The sequence below is a fragment of the Procambarus clarkii genome, chromosome 60, assembly GCF_040958095.1.
Source record: "Procambarus clarkii isolate CNS0578487 chromosome 60, FALCON_Pclarkii_2.0, whole genome shotgun sequence".
NCBI classification, from domain to species: Eukaryota; Metazoa; Arthropoda; class Malacostraca; order Decapoda; family Cambaridae; genus Procambarus; species Procambarus clarkii.
Window position 1 is genome coordinate 24,539,488 of NC_091209.1, and position 13,101 is coordinate 24,552,588.

Genomic DNA, 13,101 nt, shown 5'->3' on the forward strand with positions numbered 1-13,101 from the left:
TTATAGTAAATATATTAATTCAGGAAAACTTGGCTTATTAGGCAAATCGGGCCTTGAATAGTTGGCTGAGAAGTGAGTTCTGGCTACTAGGTACGACATATATATATATATATATATATATATATATATATATATATATATGTCGTACCTAGTAGCCAGAACTCACTTTTCAGCCTACTATGCAAGGCCCGATTTGCCTAATAAGCCAAGTTTTCCTGAATTAATATATTTTCTCAAATTTTTTTCTTATGAAATGATAAAGCTACCCATTTCATTATGTATGAGGTCAATTTTTTTTTATTGGAGTTAAAATTAACGAAGATATATGACCGAACCTAACCAACCCTACCTAACCTAACCTAACCTATCTTTATAGGTCAGGTTAAGTTAGGTGGCCGAAAAAGTTAGGTTAGGTTAGGTTAGGTAGGTTAGGTAGTCGAAAAACAATTAATTCATGAAAACTTGGCTTATTAGGCAAATCTGGCCTTGAATAGTAGGCTGAGAAGTGCGTTCTGGCTACTAGGTACGACATATATATATATATATATATATATATATATATATATATATATATATATATATATATATGTCGTACCTAGTAGCCAGAACTCACTTTTTGGCCTACTATTCAAGGCCCGATTTGCCTAATAAGCCAAGTTTTCCTGAATTAATATATTTTTTCTAATTTTTTTCTTATGAAATGATAAAGCTACCCATTTCATTATGTATGAGGTCAATTTTTTTTTATTGGAGTTAAAATTAACGTACATATATGACCGAACCTAACCAACCCTACCTAACCTAACCTAACCTATCTTCATAGGTTAGGTTTGGTTAGGTAGCCGAAAAAGTTAGGTTAGGTTAGGTTAGGTAGGTTAGGTAGTCGAAAAACAATTAATTCATGAAAACTTGGCTTATTAGGCAAATCGGGCCTTGCATAGTAGGCTGAGAAGTGCGTTCTGGCTACTAGGTACGACATATATATATATATATATATATATATATATATATATATATATGTCGTACCTAGTAGCCAGAACTCACTTCTCAGCCTACTATTCAAGGCCCGATTTGCCTAATAAGCCAAGTTTTCCTGAATTAATATATTTACTATAATTTTTTTCTTATGAAATGATAAAGCAACCCTTTTCTCTATGTATGAGGTCAATTTTTTTTTATTGGAGTTAAAATTAACGTAGATATATGACCGAACCTAACCAACCCTACCTAACCTAACCTAACCTATATTTATAGGTAAGGTTAGGTTAGGTAGCCAAAAAAAGCTAGGTTAGGTTAGGTTAGGTAGGTTAGGTAGACGAAAAAACATTAATTCATGAAAACTTGGCTTATTAGGCAAATCGGGCCTTGAATAGTAGGCTGAGAAGTGCGTTCTGGCTATTAGGTACGACATATATATATATATATATATATATATATATATATATATATATATATATATATATATATATATATATATATATATATATATATGTCGTACCTAGTAGCCAGAACTCACTTCTCAGCCTACTATTCAAGGCCCGATTTGCCTAATAAGCTAAGTTTTCCTGAATTAATATATTTTCTCTAATTTTTTTCTTATGAAATGATAAATCTAACCATTTCATTACGTTTGAGGTCAATTTTTTTTATTGCAGTTTAAATTAACGTAGATATATGACCAAACCTAACCAACCCTACCTAACCTAACCTAACCTATCTTTATAGGTTAGGTTAGGTTAGGTAGCGGAAAAAGTTAGGTTAGGTTAGGTTAGGTAGGTTAGGTAGTCGAAAAACAATTAATTCATGAAAACTTGGCTTATTAGGCAAATTGGGCCTTGCATAGTAGGCTGAGAAGTGCGTTCTGGCTACTAGGTACGACATATATATATATATATATATATATATATATATATATATATATATATATATATATATATATATATATATATATATATATATATATATATATATATATATATATATATATATATATGTCGTACCTAGTAGCCAGAACTCACTTTTTGGCCTACTATTCAAGGCCCGATTTGCCTAATAAGCCAAGTTTTCCTGAATTAATATATTTTTTCTAATTTTTTTCTTATGAAATGATAAAGCTACCCATTTCATTATGTATGAGGTCAATTTTTTTTTATTGGAGTTAAAATTAACGTACATATATGACCGAACCTAACCAACCCTACCTAACCTAACCTAACCTATCTTCATAGGTTAGGTTTGGTTAGGTAGCCGAAAAAGTTAGGTTAGGTTAGGTTAGGTAGGTTAGGTAGTCGAAAAACAATTAATTCATGAAAACTTGGCTTATTAGGCAAATCGGGCCTTGCATAGTAGGCTGAGAAGTGCGTTCTGGCTACTAGGTACGACATATATATATATATATATATATATATATATATATATATATATATATATATATATATATGTCGTACCTAATAGCCAGAACGCACTTCTCAGCCTACTATTCAAGGCCCAATTTGCCTAATAAGCCAAGTTTTCATGAATTAATGTTTTTTCGTCTACCTAACCTACCTAACCTAACCTAACCTAGCTTTTTTTGGCTACCTAACCTAACCTTACCTATAAATATAGGTTAGGTTAGGTTAGGTAGGGTTGGTTAGGTTCGGTCATATATCTACGTTAATTTTAACTCCAATAAAAAAAAATTGACCTCATACATAGAGAAAAGGGTTGCTTTATCATTTCATAAGAAAAAAATTATAGTAAATATATTAATTCGGGAAAACTTGGCTTATTAGGCAAATCGGGCCTTGAATAGTAGGCTGAGAAGTGAGTTCTGGCTACTAGGTACGACATATATATATATATATATATATATATATATATATATATATATATATATATATATATATATATGTCGTACCTAGTAGCCAGAACTCACTTCTCAGCCTACTATTCAAGGCCCGATTTGCCTAATAAGCTAAGTTTTCCTGAATTAATATATTTTCTCTAATTTTTTTCTTATGAAATGATAAATCTAACCATTTCATTACGTTTGAGGTCAATTTTTTTTATTGCAGTTTAAATTAACGTAGATATATGACCAAACCTAACCAACCCTACCTAACCTAACCTAACCTATCTTTATAGGTTAGGTTAGGTTAGGTAGCGGAAAAAGTTAGGTTAGGTTAGGTTAGGTAGGTTAGGTAGTCGAAAAACAATTAATTCATGAAAACTTGGCTTATTAGGCAAATTGGGCCTTGCATAGTAGGCTGAGAAGTGAGTTCTGGCTACTAGGTACGACATATATATATATATATATATATATATATATATATATATATATATATATATATATATATATATATATATATATATATATATATATAAATATATATATATATATATATATAAAATTTGTGAGGGTACCACCTCTGGTGCCAATGTGGGGACCCATAGCCTCGGAGAAGAAAATAAAAAGTATTCAGAGGAGACCTTGTGGTCTCTCACTGAACACTAATATTATCTTCTCCTACCACCCCCATTCTTTTGTATGTACACATATATATTTGCTTTATTTGAACCTTGTTACAAAAAAGGAGTTACATATAGGTTGCAAAGATGGTTATCATAGGTTGTCGAGTTCCTCCAGCTCCTCAGATTGCGGGCAGGAACCCTGGATGCAGTGCGCATTTCCCCTCTGTATCGCCACGCTGAGGCACTGGAAAAGAAAGCTGGCAGCTCTAGGGTCGCTTGTTGTTTCAATGAGCCTAGAACCCAGTTCCTTCAAAAAACTGGTAGCACTTTTACCCCAGGCGCCGAGTGTCTCAGAAGCAATGGGGACAAAATTGTAGTGGTGATCCAGTTCTCTATACTTACGGGATTTGGCTGCTTCCCTGTGGGTGGCAGCGCCACCTGGTTGTGCAACACTGAGGTTAATGTAGGTGTTAGCCAGGGTTGATACGCACGTGTAGTCCCATACCAACTTCTTGCCATTCTTCCAGGGGTTCACTGTGATACCATCCGGGCGACCAATAAGAGCATCAGAGTTACGGGGCGTTAGGTAACGGGGCTCTCTTTCAGCTGGGCATCCAGCTGTGGTGAGGCTCCTCTTGATGATGTTGTTAACTTCACTATGCCTCGAGTGCCATCCCCCTGTGCTTTGGCAGAGTAGGCCATGGTGGCCGTACCTGTCAGCCACCACCTCGCCGCCAATACACCTATATCTGGTGTGGATTGGGGCAGCAAGGCGGAGGGCCACAGCAATTCGGAGGGCGTGTGGTGTGAGACGCGTGCCAGTTGCCGACATTGGGGTTGCTAACAGGAAATCCCCTGCATGTGGTGCTGCTACTGCTGTGAGGCGAGCAATGTCGTGTTGTGTTGTTGCAGCACCCAGGCACTCTGCAGCAACTTGGTCTACAATGGGGCCATCCCAGCTGGACTGCTTGTGGGCTTTTGGGGATAGTGGTTGAGGTGATTGGCCTGCACGAGAGGCCCACTCTGTGGCACAGCGTGTAAAATTGGGATCATGTACACCTGCCAGCTGATGTAAGTGGGCAGGTAGAATTTCCTTCACAAGGTCGTCGGATGCTGATAAGGAGGACAGGAAGGCTGGAACAGCGATTTGCGTTGATGTTCGAACTCCGAGGCCCCCAAGTCTTACGGGAAGAGAGGCTTGTTTCCACTGTAGGTCATCAAGAGCGAGGTTAAGGGCTTTTTCTAGCATTGATTTCAGTAACCGGTCATACTCACTTAGTTTTTGGCTGCTTTTTTTTTTTTTTTTAAACCTAGAAGGGGTACCACCTCTGGTGCAAGTGTAGGGACCCATAGCCTCGGAGAAGGAAATAAAGAGTACTCAGAGAAGACCTTGTGGATCCTCACTGAACACCTTGATATTTTCTTCTCCTACCACCCCTATTCTTTTGGTATGTGTGTATATTTATCTAACTTTGTTTGAAAATGTCATTACACAAAAAAGTTACAATATTGATTACATGCAGGGAACAAGGCTGCTTGTCACAAGTTGAACAGCTCCTTCAGCTCCTCAGATGGCGGGCAGGAACCATGGATGCAGTGAGCATTTCCTCTCTGGATTGCCACACTAAGGCGCTGAAAAAGAAAACTGGCAGCTCTAGGGTCTCTAGTTGTTTCGATTAGCTTAGACCCCAACTCCTTCAAAAAGCTAGCAGCACTTTTATCCCAGGCACCAAGTGTCTCTGAGGCAATGGGGACAAAATTGTAGTGGTGCTCAAGGTCTCTGTAGTTACGTGACTTGGCCGCTTCCCGGTGATTGGCAGCTCCTCCTGCTTGTGTAGCACTGAAGTCAACATAGGTGTTGGCTAAAGTTTAAACGCAAGTGTAGTCCCACACCAACTGTCTACCATTCTTCCAGGGGTTCACCGTGATTCCGTCTGGGCGACCGACAGGCTCATCAGAGTTGCGGGAATATATATATAAATATATATATATATATAAGTTGCATATATATATAAGTTGCAGAGTATATATATATATATATATATATATATATATATATATATATATATATATATATATATATATATATATATATATATATATATATATATATATATGTATGTGTATATATATATATATATATATATATATATATATATATATATATATATGTATATATATATATATATATATATATATATACATATATATATATATATATATATATATATATATATATATATATATATATATATATATATATATATATATATATATATATATGTGTGTATATCACGAAAATAAACACGTGATTAAGAATGTGACAATGTCAGACCACGGAGGAAAAATGAAACAGGAAATTTCCTTAAGTACTTTCGTATATTAAATACATCTTCAGAAGGCCTCACCTTCTGAAGATGTATTTAATATACGAAAGTACTTAAGGAAATTTCCTGTTTCATTTTTCCTCCGTGGTCTGACATTGTCATATATATATATATATATTAGTATATTTTGGTAGCAGTCTTTCCTGTAGACATATATTATTAAATATGACCGAAAAAGTAAGATTAACAATTCTAACACGAATTTTCTCTATCTTTCGTACATTTCTTTTCACTGTTGGTGGTAATTCAAAAATCAATTCTCCAAAATTCATTTTTATTTCTAGTCTGACGCGACACGTGAGTGAGTTTCGTAAAACTTATTACATTTTCAAAGACTTTAGTTTACACATACACAACTGAATAGAACTTACACATCTCCGATTTGTTTATATCTACATTTGAGTGAGGTGGATGGGGTGAGGTGGCATTAATAGGGTATTTATTTCATCAACACAAGACAGAACACGAAACAATGGGTATTGAATGGAAGTGATTGTAGAAAGCCTATTGGTCCATATTTCTTGATGCTTCTATATTGGAGCGGAGTCTTGAGGTGGGTAGAATATAGTTGTGCATTAATTGGCTGTTGATTGCTGGTGTTGACTTCTTGATGTGTAGTGCCTCGCAAACGTCAAGCCGCCTGCTATCGCTGTATCTATCAATGATTTCTGTGTTGTTTGCTAGGATTTCTCTGGCGATGGTTTGGTTGTGGGAAGAGATTATATGTTCCTTAATGGAGCCCTGTTGCTTATGCATCGTTAAACGCCTAGAAGGAGATGTTGTTGTCTTGCCTATATACTGGGTTTTTTGGAGCTTACAGTCCCCAAGTGGGCATTTGAAGGCATAGACGACGTTAGTCTCTTTTAAAGCGTTCTGTTTTGTGTCTGGAGAGTTTCTCATGAGTAGGCTGGCCGTTTTTCTGGTTTTATAGTAAATCGTCAGTTGTATCCTCTGATTTTTGTCTGTAGGGATAACGTTTCTATTAACAATATCTTTCAGGACCCTTTCCTCCGTTTTATGAGCTGTGGAAAAGAAGTTCCTGTAAAATAGTCTAATAGGGGGTATAGGTGTTGTGTTAGTTGTCTCTTCAGAGTTGTCTCACAGTGTTCTCTCTTGAACACTGTGAGGGGTCGGCCAGTTATGCAAGGCCAGACTACATTAGCAGTCTTCAAATTTTTTGGCAATTCCCCTGTTACCAGTGATTTGTTATACACTATGGAGAGTGGGAGGCACAGTGCTTCTGCTCCTTCTTTTAGTATCCATGGGGAGATTTCATCCGGGCCTATAGCCTTTGTCACATCCAACTCCAGCAACACCTTACTTACATCCCCAACTCTCTCTCAAACTCTCAAATATCAAATCTTAAACTCTTCTAGTGGTTCCTGGTTAACTATTCCCTCTCTTATCTCTGGAACTTCCCCTTGCTCTAATGTGAAGAGCTCGTGGAATTTTGTATTCAGTTCCTCGCACACTTCCTTGTCGTTTGTTGTGAATCTGTCTGCCCCTATCCTCAATGTCATTACCTGTTCCTTTTCTGTTGTTTTTCTTCTGATGTGGCTATACAGCAATTTAGGTTGAATCTTTACCTTGCTTGCGATGTCATTTTCGTATTGCCCTTCTGCCTCTCTTCTCAACCTGACATATTCATTCCTGGCACTCTGGTATCTTTCTCTGCTCTCGAGTGTCCTGTTATTTCTAAAGTTTCTCCACGACCTTTTACTTTGCTGTTTGGCTAGCCTACATCTCTGGTTAAACCATGGGTTTCACATCTGCATTTCGTTGTTTTCCTTTTGGACCGGGACAAACTGGTCTGCTGCCTCCTTACACGTCTGCATGATGTAGTCCATCATGTCTTGGGCGTCTTTCCTCTAAGGTCTGTCTCCCATGTTATATCTGTTAGGAATTTCCTTATCTCTTCATAATTTCCCTTTCTGAATGCCAGCCTTTTGTTTTCAGTTCCCCTCCTCGAGTTCCTGAACCCTTCTTCAACCAGATACTCAAACGTCAGTACACTGTGGTCGCTCATTCCTACCGGGCCCTCGAAACCGATATCCCTTATGTCGGAGTCGTTCAGAGTGAAGACTAGGTCAGGTCCCACTGGTTCATCGTTTCCTCTCATCCTAGTGGATTCCCTGACATGCTGGCTTAAGAAGTTTCTTGTCGCCACCTCCAATAGTTTAGCTCTCCGTGCATCCTCACCTCCATGCTGTTCCCTTTTCTCCCAGTCTATCCCTCCATGATTGAATTCCTCATGATGTGCAGATGGGATCTATTTCTAGAAGCAGCAGAGGCTACCCTCACAATTATAGTGTTAATTGCCATGTTGTTGTTGTCATACTCTTGCCATGGTCTTCTGTCATTGGGTGGAGGGTTATATAGCACTGCTACTACTATTCTTGGTCCTCCCAATGTCTTGGTGCCTATTATGTAGTCTCTGAATCCCTCGCAGCCATCTCCTTGAAACTCCAATCCTTGCTCATTAGTAGGGCCACTTTTCCGCCTCCTCCCCTACCTTCCCTCTCTTTCCTTATAACTGTGTACTCCTGGGGAAACACGGCATTCGTTATGATTCCTGAGAGTTTTGTTTCTGTGTGTCCGATTATATCTGGGTTCACTTCTTGTACTCTTTCCATTAGTTCACTTACCTTGCTTGTAATCCCATCTATGTTCGAGTACATCGCCCTGAAACTGACTCTCTTCTGTCCTTCCTCAGTTTCTGTTCATTCCCCTGAAGCAGGGACACAGGGAGGGTTTGGCATGGGAGGGCCTAAGGAGGGGGACCTGGGGGATTTGGGGTGTGTGGGCGCTGGGAGGATCTGGTATGGGGAGGGTGGTGGAGGAGAGAGGGCTTGGGGGGGGGGGAAGAGAAGGCATGGAGGAGAGGGTGAGAGGGAGAGGCTAGGGAGGGGTGGGTGAGAGTTGGAGGCTTGGGGGTGGTGAAACGGGGAGGCTGGGGGGGGGTTGCAGGGGGAGGGAGAGCTTGGAGGGATGAGGGGGAAGGGGGGCCATGGGGAGCAGAAAAGGAGGGAGGACTTGGGGGGGGGGAAGGGAGACTTGAGGGGGGTGTGAGGAAGAAGGGAGGGCTTAGGGGAGTGAGGGAGAAGGGCGGGCTTAGAGGGGTAGGTGAGAATGGAAGGCAATGGGGGGTGGGGGGAGAATGGAGGGCTTGGGGGTGAGGGAGACGGCGGGAGGGCATGGGGAAGAAGGGAGGGCTTGGGGGGTTGGGGGAGAAGGGAGGTCCTGGGGAGAGGGGTGATAGGGGGGAGGATGCCCTAGGTGGGCACATAATGGAGGCTGGCAGGGGTGTGTGTGTGTGTGTGTGTGTGTATTCACCTATTTCTACTCACCTATTTGTGCCTGCAGGATCGAGCATTGACTCTTGGATCCCGCCTTTCTAGCCATCGGGTTTTTACAGCAATGACACCTGCCCCATTCCCCTATCATATTTAGTTTTAAAATTATGAATATAATTTGCTTCCACAACCTGCTCCTTAAGTGCATTCCATTTCCCCACTACTCTCACGCTAAATGAAAACTTCCTAACATCTCTGTGACTCATCTGACTTTCCAGCTTCCACCCATGTCCCCTCGTTCTGTTATTATTACGTGTGAACATTTCATCTATTTCCACTTTGTCAATTCCCCTGAGTATTTTATACGTTCTTATCATATCCCACGGAGCCGGTCGGCCGAGCGGACAGCACACTGGACTTCTGATCCTGTGGTCCCGGGTTCGATCCCGGGCGCCGGCGAGAAACAATGGGCAGAGTTTCTTTCACCCTAAGCCCCTGTTACCTAGCAGTAAAATAGGTACCTGGGTGTTAGTCAGCTGTCACGGGCTGCTTCCTGGGGGTGGAGGCCTGGTCGAGGACCGGGCCGCGGGGACACTAAATCCCCGAAATAATCTCAAGAAGGAGGAGATCCCCCCTCTCCCTTTTTTATTCTAGTGTTGTAAGGTTCATTTCCTTCAGGTGTTCTTCATATCCCATCCCTCGTAACTCTGGGACGAGTTTCGTCGCAAACTTCTGAACCTTTCCCAGTTTCCCTATGTGTTTCTTCAGGTGGGGACTCCATGATGGCGTGGCATGCTCTAAGACTGTTCTCACGTAGGCAGTAAAAGCCTCCCTAAAAGCCTCCTCACTTAGGTTTCTGAATGATGTTCTAACTTTTGCCAGTGTAGAGTACGCTGCTGTCGTTATCCTGTTTATATGTGCCTCAGGAGTTAGATTAGGTGTTACGTCCACTTCTAGGTCTCTTTCTCGAATCGTTACAGGTAGGCAGTTCCCCTTCATTGTGTACTGTCCCTTTCGTCACCTATCACCTGATTTCATTTCCATAACTTTACATTTACTCGTGTTGAACTCCGGTAGCCATTTCTCTGACCATCTCTGCAACCTGTCCAGGTCCTCTTGGAGGATCCTACAATCCTCATCTGTCACAACTCTTCTCATTAATTTTGCGTCATCAGCGAACATTGACATGTAGGATTCTACTGCTATAAATATGTCATTTGCGTAAATTAGAAATAGAATTGGTCCCAGCACCGATCCTTGAGGTACTCTACTCGTTACTGTGCGCCAGTCCGACTTCTTGCCCCTAACAATTACTCTCTAGCTCCTTCCTATTAGGTAGCTCTTTACCCATGCTAGGGGCCTGGCCGCTTACTCCTGCCTGTCTCTTTAGTTTGAGTTGCAGTTTGTGCGGTACTGTATCAAAGGCCTTTTGGCAGTCTAGAAATTTGAAGAGTGCCCAACCTTCTCTGTCCTGCTTTATCCTTCTTATTTTATCATAGAATTCCAAAAGGTTTGTTAGGTATGATTTCCCTGTCCAGAACCCATGTTAATGTTTGTTTACAAACCTAATGCTCTTCAGGTGTGCAACAAGTTTTAGCCTAATCATTCTTTCAAGTATTTTGCAGGGGATGCCTGTCAGTGATGCGGGTCTGTAGTTAAGTGCCTCCTCCCTATCTCCTTTCTTGAAAATCGGTACGACATTTGCCTTCTTCCGGCAACTGGGAAATTCTCCCAACGTAAGTGACTCTGTGTGTGAGTGTGTACTCACCTATACTCACCTATATGTGCTTGCAGGATCGAGCATTGACTCTTGGATCCCGCCTTTCTAGCTATCGGTTGTTTACAGCAATGACTCCTGTCTCATTTCCCTATCATACCTAGTTTTAAAAGTATGAATAGTATTTGCTTCCACAACCTGTTCCCCAAGTGCATTCCATTTTTCTACTACTCTCACGCTAAAAGAAAACTTCCTAACATCTCTGTGACTCATCTGAGTTTCCAGTTTCCACCCATGTCCCCTCGTTCTGTTATTATTACGTGTGAACATTTCATCTATTTCCACTTTATCAATTCCCCTGAGTATTTTATATGTCCCTATCATATCTCCTCTCTCCCTTCTTTTCTCTAGTGTCGTTAGGTTCAGTTCCTTCAGCCGCTCTTCATATCCCATCCCTCGTAACTCTGGGACAAGCCTCGTCGCAAACCTCTGAACCTTCTCCAGTTTCTTTATGTGTTTCTTCAGGTGGGGGCTCCATGATGGCGCGGCATACTCTAAGACGGGTCTCACGTAGGCAGTGTAAAGTGCCCTAAAAGCTTCCTCATTTAGGTTTCTGAATGAAGTTCTAATTTTCGCCAGTGTAGAGTACGCTGCTGTCGTTATCCTATTTATATGTGCCTCAGGAGTTAGATTAGGTGTCACATCCACTCCCAGGTCTCTTTCTCGAATCGTTACAGGTAGGCTGTTCCCATTCATTGTGTACTGTCCCTTTGGTCTCCTGTCACCTGATCCCATTTCCATAACTTTACATTTACTGGTGTTAAACTCCAGTAGCCATTTCCCTGACCATCTCTGCAGCTTGTTTAAGTCCTCTTGGAGGATCCTACAATCCTCGTCTGTCACAACTCTTCTCATTAATTTTGCGTCATCTGCAAACATTGACATGTATGATTCCACTCCTGTAAACATATCATTTACGTAAATTAGAAAGAGGATTGGTCCCAGCACCGATCCTTGAGGTACTCCACTTGTTACTGTTCGCCAGTCCGACTTTTCGCCCCTTACCATTACCCTCTGGCTCCTTCCTGTTAGGTAGTTCTTCACCCATACTAGGGCCTTTCCGCTTACTCCTGCCTGCCTCTCAAGTTTGTATAGCAGTCTCATGTGCGGTACCGTATCAAAGGCCTTTTGGCAGTCAAGAAATATGCAGTCTGCCCAGCCTTCTCTGTCCTGCCTTATCCTTGTTACTTTATCATAGAATTCTAAAAGGTTTGTTAGGCATGATTTCCCTGTCCAGAACCCATGTTGGTGCTTGTTTACAAACCCAATGCTCTCCAGGTGTTCAACAAGTCTTAGCCTAATTATTCTTTCAAGTATTTTGCAGGGGATGCTTGTCAGTGATACGGGTCTGTAGTTAAGTGCCTCCTCCCTATCACCTTTTTTGAAAATCGGTACGACATTTGCCTCCTTCCAGCAACTGGGCAATTCTCCCGACATAAGTGACTCATTAAAGATCATTGCCAGAGGCACGCTGAGAGCCTGCGCTGCCTCTTTAAGTATCCACGGTGATACTTTGTCTGGTCCAACAGCTTTATTTGCATCCAGTGTTGTCAACTGTTTCATTACATCCTCTGCTGTCACCTCTATATCTGATAGTCTTTCATCTTGGGTAATCTCTTCTAACAAAGGGAGCTGCTCAGGCTCGGTTGTGAACACTCCATGGAATTTTGCATTCAGTACCTCGCAGATTTCCTTGTCGCTTTCTGTATATGCCCCTTCTGTTTTCCTCAGTCTTGTCACTTGGTCATTTACCGACATCTTCCTTCTTATATGGCTATGTAGTAATTTTGGTTGCTTTTTCGCTTTGACTGCAATATCATTCTCATAATTTCTTTCCGACACTCGTCTTATGTTAATGTAATCATTCCTAGCTCTGTTACATCTAATCCTGTTGTCCTCTGTCCTTTGTCTTCTGTACTTCCTCCACTCCCTCCTGCTTCTCACCTTTGCTTCCTGACACTGTCTATTAAACCATGGGTTATTATATTCCCTCCTGCTTTTTTCCTTTATTGTTGGAATAAATCTATCTTCAGCCTCCTTGCATTTCAATATGACTTGGTTCATCATACCTTGCACTGTTTTTCCTCTAAGTTCTTCCTCCCACTGCACTTCTCCCAGGTAGTCCCTTATCCTTCTGTAGTCCCCTTTTCTGTAATCAAGTCTCCTTTCCCGGACCTCTTGTCCTTTGGTC